Source organism: Theropithecus gelada, chromosome 19 (assembly GCF_003255815.1).
Source record: "Theropithecus gelada isolate Dixy chromosome 19, Tgel_1.0, whole genome shotgun sequence".
NCBI lineage: Eukaryota > Metazoa > Chordata > Mammalia > Primates > Cercopithecidae > Theropithecus > Theropithecus gelada.
This window is the reverse complement of record NC_037687.1, coordinates 23,953,359-23,962,315: the sequence shown is the minus strand read 5'-3', so window position 1 is coordinate 23,962,315 and position 8,957 is coordinate 23,953,359. Positions and strand designations below refer to the sequence as shown.

Genomic DNA, 8,957 nt, shown 5'->3' with positions numbered 1-8,957 from the left:
GACCCACAAAAAAAAAAAAAAAAAAAAAAAAAAAAAAAAAAAAAAGTTTTTTTTTTTTTCTGGTGAAACCCTGTCTCTACTAAAAATACAAAAATTAGCCGGGTGTGGTGGCATGTGCCTGTAGTCCCAGCTGCTCAAGAGGCTGAGGCAGGAGAATCGCTTGAACCTGGGAAGTGGAGGTTGCCGTGAGCCAAGATGGCACCACTGCACTCCAGCCTGGGTGACAGAGCAAGACTCCATCACAAACAAACAAATCTATCTATCTATCTATCTATCTATCCATCCATCTATCTACCTACCTATCATCTATCTATATGTATTGGTGGTGCACACCTGTACTCCCAGCTACTCAGGACGCTGAGATGGGAGGATGACTAGAGCTCAGGAGTTAGAGGCTGCAGTGAGCTATGATCTCACCACCACACTCCAGTCTGGGCGACAGAGTGAGACCTTGTTCCTTAAATAAAAATAATAGTAAAGTTTTTTGTTTTTTAATTGGCACTTGGGCCGGGGGCGGTGGCTCATACCTGCAATCCCAGCACTTTGGGAGGCTGAGGCGGGTGGACCATTTGAGGTCAGGAGCTTGAGACCAGCTTGGCCAACATGGAGAGACCCCATCTCTACAAAAAATACAAAAATCGTGCGCACTTCGGCAGCACATATACTAAAATTGGAACGACACAGAGAAGAGTAGCATGACCCCTGCACAAGGATGACACGCAAATTCATGAAGCATTCCATATTAAAAAATATATATATATACACACACACACATATATATACACAAAAACTAGCCAGGCATGATTGGTGTATGCCTGTAATCCCAGTTACTTGGGAGGCTGAGACACAAGAATTGCTTGAACCTGGGAGGCAGAGGTTGCAGTGAGCCGAGATTGCGCCACTGCACTCCAGACTGGGTGACAGAGTGAGAATCCATCTCAAAATAATAATCATCACCATAAATTGGCCCTTGGAAAAAAACAGTTGTGTGGAATGTGTGTTGCTGATTTTCTCAGGCCGTGTGAGGGCCCCACCGCAGGGCTTTGGTGGTTGGAAGCATAAAGCCTTCCCAGGTCCTGGCTTCTCCCCTGGCTGTTCCATTCATTGGCTGTGGGACTTGGAGACTTGGTTGCCTTGTCTCTATCAGGACGGGATTGGCCTCCTCGGTTTCATGGGCCTAGGCCTCACTGGAGCCTCAGGTGGGTTCCTCACTGGAGCCCCTTTGCCCTCCCCCTCCCGCCCCCAAAATGCCGGGGCTCTTCAGCTCTGGGAGGACTTTGCCCAGGTCCTGTTTTTTTGAGGATGAGGCTGAAGGTGTGGAGTTATTCAACACCAGGCTTCCCAGGGGGCATACCATTCAAAACAGCACCTTGCCAGGTGCGGAGGCTCACTCCTGTAATTCCAGCATTTCGGGAGTTCAGGGTGGGAGGATCTATTGAGGCCAGGCATTCCAGACAAGCCTGTGCAACATAACAAAATCCCAGGTCTACAAAAAAATTTAAGAAATTAGCCAGGCATGGTTGCGTGTGCCTATAGTCCTAGCTACTCAGGAGGCTGAAGCAGGAGGATAGCCAGAACCCAGGAGTTTGAGGCTGCAATGAGCTATGATTGCACCACTGAACTCCTGGCTGGGCAAGAGAGCAAAGCCCTGTTTCAAGGAAGGGAGGGGAGGGGAGGGGAGGGAGAGGGAGGGGGAGGGAGGGGGAGGGAGAGGGAGGGGAAGGGAAGGGAAGGGAAGGGAAAAAGAAAAGAAAAGAGAAAAAAGACAAGACAATACAAGACAAGACCCAAAGCCATTTCCTAGGTGGCAAACTGAGGCCAGAAAGGGCCTCTCTGCTCTGTGGGGTCCAGATTCCCCACTGCTCCATCCAGCCTCCTCCTGGCCTCTCTCACCCCCTTCCTGGAGCCCCAGGTCTTTTTTTTTTTTTTTTTTCCAATGATGAAATCGGAATCTGGGTAGGAGGTTTGGCTTAGTGGGAGCAAAGCCCGCTGACACCAGCTGGTATATTTTCCTCTCTAAGAAGGGGGAGGGCAGGGGGTGAGGCGCTCCAGACAACATCGTCCAAACCCTCTCAAACCCTGCCCTCTTGGCTTGGACCCACCCCACATTCCCTGAAGGGTCTAGGATTCTGGGGTCTCCTGAGTCCTGGAGCCTCCTCCCTCCAGCTTCCCCCTGTCTGGCACCTCTAGCCCTAGAGTGGGTGGTCAGTGACTAGGCTGAGCCTGGCCTGTGCTCAAGTTGCCCAACTGGCCTGGGCCACTTCTCCAAACCCCAGGGTACTGATGACCTGGAGGGCTGCCAGAGCTTCCACACCCCAGCCACGTCACCAGCTGCTGGGGCCCTCAGGGGCCTCTCAGGCCTCCCTTTACCCAGTGGTCCCTGGGTCCTCAGGGGAAAAGCTCCCAGCTTGTGAATCTGTGCTCCGGGGTAAGCACTGGAAGAGATCCGTTCTCTTTTATTTTTTTGGAGATGGGGTCTGACTCTGTCTCCCAGGCTGGAGTGCAGTGGCACGATCTCAGCTCACCACAACCTCCACCTCCTAGGCTCAGGCGATCTTCTCACTTCAGGCTCCAGAATAGCTGGGACTACAGGGCTGTGTCACCACGCCTGGCTAGTTTTTATATTTTGGGGGGTAGAGACGGGGTTTTGTCATATTGCCCATGCTGGTCTCAAACTCCTGGACTTAAACTATGCACCTGCCTTGACCTCCCAAAGTGGTGGGATTACAGGTGTGAGCTACCGCACCCAGCCTAGAATAAATATTTCTTTTCCTTTCTTTATAATCTTTATCTGCAAACGGTCGTCATAACTTAAAATACCATGGGGTTGTGATTTGTCGGGCACCAACCAAAGCACTTCATACACGTGAACTCTGCTCACCCCTCCATGATCTCCAAGGCAGAAGCTACAGTGATCCCCACTGTACAGCCCAGCAAACTGAGACGGGAGAGTTGAATGACTTGCCCAAACCATTCAGCTGCTAAGTGAGATACAAGTTCAAGATGACAGATTTCAGGGTCCTGGCACCGAACCAGAAAGTCACAGCTTTCCTTCCTGAAAGCAAATCCTTTTTAGCAGTTTCTGCAAATTCTTGAATAGTCAATGCATTTAAAAGAGATGCTGCTGGCTGGGCGCGGTGGCTCACACCTGTAATCCCAGCACTTGGGAGGCTGAGGCGGGTGGATCACCTGAGGTTAGGAGTTTGTGACCAGCCTGACCAACATGATGAAACCCCATCTCTACTAAAAATACAAAAAAATTAGCTGGGCATGGTGGCGGGTGCCTGTAATCCCAGCTACTCTTGAGGCTGAGGCAGGAAAAATCACTTGAACCCAGGAAGTGGAGGTTGCAGTGAGGCAAGATCGTGCCATTACACTCCAGCCTGGGAGACAGAGCGAGACTCAGTTTCAAAAAAATAAATAAATAGAAATAAAAAATGTGCCGGGTGCGGTGGCTCACGCCTGTAATCCCAGCACTTTGGGAGGCCAAGTTGGGCAGATCACAAGGTCAGGAGATCGAGACCATCCTGGCCAACATAGTGAAAGCCCGTCTCTACTAAAAATACAAAAATTAGCCGGATGTGGTGGTGCACGCCTGTAGTTCCACCTATGCAGGAGGCTGAGGCAGGAGAATCACTTGAACCCAGGAGGCAGAGGTTGCAGTGAGCTGAGATCACACCATTGTACTCCAGCCTGGGTGACAGGGCAAGACTGTGTCTCAAAAATAAATAAATAAATAAATAAATAAATAAATAAATAAATAAATACGATAAATACAATAAAATAAAAAATAAAAATAAAAAAGATTAACAAATAAAACAGATGCTATTATATGCTCATTTTCTTTTCCCCATTCTACACACTTTCTTGCACCTTGCTTTCCCTCTCTCTATTTTTTTTTTTTTGGAGACAGGATGTCCCTCTGTCGCCCAGGCTAGAGTGCAGTGGTGCGATCTCTGCTCACTGCAGCCTCAACTTTCCAGTCTCAAGTGATCTTCCCACCTCATCCTCCTAAGTAGCCAGGACCACAGACGTGTGTCAGCATGCCTGGTTAATTTTGTATTCTTTTGTAGAGATGAGCTTTCGAAATGTTGCCCAGGCTGGTCTCGAACTCTTTTTTTTTTTTTTTTTTTTTTTGAGATGGAGTCTCACTCTGTCATCCAGGCTGGGGTGTAGTGGTGCGATATCGGCTCACTGCAACCTCCGTCCTCCGGGTTCAAGCGATTCTCCTGCCTCAGCCTCCCGAGTAGCTGGGATTACAGGTGCCCTCCACCACACCCAACTAATTTTTGTGTTTTTAGTGGAGGTGGGGTTTCACCATGTTGACTGGGCTGGTCTCGAACTCCTAACCTCAAATGATCCACCCACTTTGGCTTCCCAAAGTGCTGGGATTACAGGCATGAGCCACTGTGCCTAGCCTCGAACTCTTGAGCTTAAGCAATCCTCCTGTCTCAGCCTCCCAGAGCGCTGGGATTACAGGTGTGTGCGCCACTGTGCCTGGCCTCCCTCTATACTTTTGTGACCACCTAATTTTTATTGTTTTAGATAAAAGATCTCACTCTGTTCCCTAGGCTGGAGTGCGGCAGTGGCACGATCACAGCTCACTATAATCTCAAACTCCAGAGCTCAAGTGATCCTCCTGTCTTGGCCTCCAAAAGTGTTCGAATTACAATTGTGAGCCACTGAGCTCAGCCTGATTTATTATTGCAATTTATCTTTCTTTCATCTAACTCCTCACTTTTCCTAATGCATGCATACATACACATATATTTCCCTCCACAGCACTTTCTGCTTTGTGACAATAAGTTACAAGCCAGATAACCCACTTAGCCTACTTGTATATTATGTTTAGTATTTATTGACCGTGTCCCCCTGCTAGAATATCAGTGCCAGCAGAGAAGGGATTTTCATCTGTTTTGCTCATGTTTTTCTCATCTGTTTTTCTTTGTCTTTTTTTCTTTTTATGCTTTGTCGCCCAGGCTGGAGTGCAGTGGCGCGATCTTGGTTCACTGCAACCTCTGCCTCTTAGGTTCAAGCAATTCTCCTGTCTCAGCCATTCAAGTAGCTGGGATTACCGGTATGTACCACCATGCCCCACTAATTTTTATATTTTTAGTTGAGATGAGGTTTCACCATGTTGGGCAGGCTGGTTATGAATTCCTGGCCTTGAGAGATCCACCCACTTCAGCCTTCCAAAGTGCTGGGATTCCAGGAGTGAGCCACTGTGCCCGGCTCCTCAACTGTTTTTCTCAGTGTTTGATAAATATTCGTCAGATGAGTCAACACAACGATCCTATGTCGGCTCACGAGCATCCGTCTCCTTCTATTTGATGTCTCTCAACCTTCTGTTCTGTGGATGTGGTTTGTTGAATGACTGAAGAAATGAATCACCAAGTGGACAAATGCCCAACTGAAGACTGGATTTTATCCTGAGAGAAGCCACTGGGGCTGTTCAGAGAGTCGGGGTGGCCCAGTTCGATCTGTGCTTTGAAATATTCCAGACTCTTCTAAAGTCTGGGATTTTTTTTTTTTTTTTTTTTTTTGAGACAGAGTCTTGCTTTGTCGCCCAGGCTGGCGTGCAGTGGTGTAATCTTGGCTCACTGTAACCTCCGCCTTCTGGGTTCAAGTGATTCTCCTACCTCAGCCTCCAGAATAGCATGTGCCATTAGTCCCGGCTATTTTTTTTTTTTTTTTTTTAGAAGAGACAGGGTTTTGCCATGTTGGCCAGGCTGGTCTGGAATTCCTGGTCTCCAGCGATCCACCTGCCTTAGTCTCCCAAAGTGTTGGGATTACAGGCATGAGCCACCGCGCCCGGCCAGAAGTCTGGGATTTTGCATGTGCTATTCTCTTTGTTTGGAATATTCTTTCCCTGGGATTGGTCCAACTCCTTCATATCCCAGCTCCGATGCCTCCTCCTCCAGGAAGCTCTCCCTGTCCCCCAAGCCTGGTCAAGCATCCCTTCCGAGCTTCCCCATCCCAGCCCTGCCCACTCTGTATCATCACTATCTGTCTTCCCCACTGAACTTTGAGTCCCAGCAGAACAGGGCCAGAACTGTCTTGGTCGCCGCTGGGTCCCTGGTATCACCCGTCGCAGGGCCCAACACTAGGCTCAGAATAAATGACTGCCCCTTGAAGGAAATGTCTAGTTGGAGAGAGCCGAGTGCAGGAGTAGCCATGGTGTCTGATAGGAGATGGAGACCAGGATCAGAAACATCTGAGTTCAGATTTCTTGCTTAGGCCTGGGGTTTGGACCACAGCAAACCTCATTACCCTTATCTGCTTCCAAATCAGGAAAATGGGAGTGTGAGCTGGTCTCCTGGATTAGTGGGGATAAAACCGTGTCTGCGAGCACAGCTAACAGAGAAGGCAGCCTCTCTGTCTGTTGCCTCAGGGCTTTGCACGCCTCCTTTGAATGTTTCCACATTGTGTCCTGGGCTCCTTCTTATCTTTCAGATCTCAGTGCAGATGTCCCTTCCTTCCAGTGGCTGTACTGTCCACTCTGTCACTCACAGGATGCTTTTGCTGTCTCCCAACACTTAGTTCCAGCTGACAGCCCAAGTTTATTGTCTTGTCTCTCAGCACTAGAATGCAAGCTCTAGCAGCCAAGGAATTTTGTGGGGTTTTTTGTTTGTTTGTTTGTGATACAGAGTCTAGCTCTGTTGCCCAGGCTGGAGTGCAATGATGTGATCTCAGCTCACTGCAACTTCTGCCTCCCAGGTTCAAGTGATTCTCCCGCCTCAGCCTCCCGAGTATCTGGGATTACAGGCATGCACCACCACACCCGGCTAATTTTAGTATTTTTAGTAGAGATGGCTTTTACCATGTTGGCCAGGCTGGTTTTGAACTCCTGACCTCAAGTGATCTGCCCGCCTCGGCCTCCCAAATTGCTGGGATTACAGACATGAGCCACTGCACCTGGCCAAGCCCAGGTTTATTGTCTTGTCTCTCCACTGTAGCAACCAAGGAATTTTTTGTTTTTTTGTTTTTGTTTTTGTTTTTGATACATAGTCTCGCTCTGTTGCCCAGGCTGGAGTGCAGTGGTGCGATCTGGGCTCACTGCAACCTCTGACTCCCAGGTTCAAGCGATTCTCCTGCCTGAGCCTCCCAAGTAGCTGGGACTACAGCCGCCCACCACCATGCCCAACTAATTTTTGTATTTTTGGTAGAGACGGGGTTTCACCATATTGGCCAGGATGGTCTCCATCTCCTGACCTTGTGATCTGCCCATTTTGGCCTCTCAAAGTGCTGGGATTACAGGCGTGAGCCGCCATGTCTGGCCTATTTTCATGTTTTTAAAGACAAGTTCTCACTATGTTGCCCCAGACGGAGTCCAGTGGCTAATCTTGGGCACGAGCATAGCTCACTGCAGCCTTGAACTCCTGGTCTCAAGGCATCCTCCTGCTTTAGCCTCCCAAGTACCTGGGACTACAGGTGCATGCCACTGCATCCAGCTTGTTCTTCAATAATAATAACAATAACAGCAATTGTAGTAGTAGTATTTGACTTTCTTCTGAAAGACATTTTTGTTAGAAACAAAAGAAGAGAGAAAGAACAAAAATTTTTAAAGCACAAAGAAATAACTTTTTTTTTTTTTTGAGATGGAGTCTCGCTCTGTTACTCAGGCTGGAGTGCAGTGGTGAGATCTCGGCTCTCCACAACCTCTGTCTCCTGGGTTCAAGCAATTCTTCTGCCTCAGCTTCCTGAGTAGCTGGAATTATAGGCATGTGCTGCCACACCCCCCTAGGTTTTGTATTTTCAGTAGGAACAGGGTTTTGCCATGTTGGCCAGGCTGGTCTTGAACTCCTGACTTCAAGTGATCTGCCTGCTTCACCTCCCAAAGTGGTGGGATTACAGGCGTGAGCCACTGTGCCCGGCCATACTATCTCATTTGAACCCTTGCAACACTCAAGGTGGTATGACTTATTATTATTCCCATTTACACATACGAGGACTGAGTCTCACAGAGGTTGTAAATTACCTGCGGCCTCACAGCCTCAGGAAGCTTCTGGCATTACCACTACAATCTTTGAGCAAGTGTGAAAGCCTGAAATGTCACAGAACAGGCTAGAGATGGGAAAAGAATGAGGATTTCAACACTGTCAGATGGAGTAAGGAATCATGATTCATTGTTAACCTCCCAAACGGCCACTAACAGAGAATTTGGGGAGGAGGCAGCAGAGTGGGTGCGGTTAGAGGCTTGGGACGTGGACATGCAAGTGGCATCCTCTCTAAGTGTGGCCTCAAGGCGAATGACTTTCTCTGCCTCTGGGATTCAAGCGATTCTCCTGCCTCAGGCTTCCAGTAGCTAGGATTACAGGCACGTGCCACCACACCGGGTAATTTTTGTATTTTTAGTAGAGACGGGGTTTCACCATGTTGGCTGGGCTGGTCTCGACCTCCTGACCTCAAATAATCCGCCCGCTTCACCTCCCAAAGTGGTGGGATTACAGGCGTGAGCCACGGCTCCCTAAATAAATACATCAATTTTATTTAAATCTTACAGTAATCATATGAGACAAAAGCTTTTATCACCTGCACTTTATATTCGAGGAATTAAAGTTCTCAAAGGCAACTAAAAACCAAACTCAGGGCCGAGGAGTTCCAAAGCTGAGTTGATTTGCAAATGAATCATCCGAGGACCACCTGAGCTTTCTAGCGACCCTCGCACCAGGGAACGAACCCCTGTGGTTTAAGAGCTCCAACCCACAACCCAATTCCTTTGGCGGGAAACAGCACCCTCCCAAGGCCCCGCCCCATCCTGGCCCCGCCCCGTCCTCTCCGGGCCCCGCCCCTGGAGATGGGTATTATTATTCGGCCTTCTATGGGCGACCTGGCCCATCTCGGGTATCAGCCCCACCCCTACTCGCCCAGGCTCCGAACGCTCTGCAGCCAATCGGCGCCCACGGGTCGGTCCCCGCCTTCTCAAACCCCGCCCCGCTACCCTTACTCCTGGCAGC

The 8,957-nt window shown here is 49.0% G+C and overlaps 1 non-coding gene across 1 annotated transcript; it reads left to right on the top strand.

The window, feature by feature from the left end:
* Positions 1–640: 640 nt before the first annotated feature.
* On the top strand, positions 641–747 carry LOC112613638. The gene has a single exon (XR_003116969.1). It is a non-coding gene; the product is annotated as a U6 spliceosomal RNA (small nuclear RNA).
* The last annotated feature ends 8,210 nt before the right edge of the window (positions 748–8,957 follow it).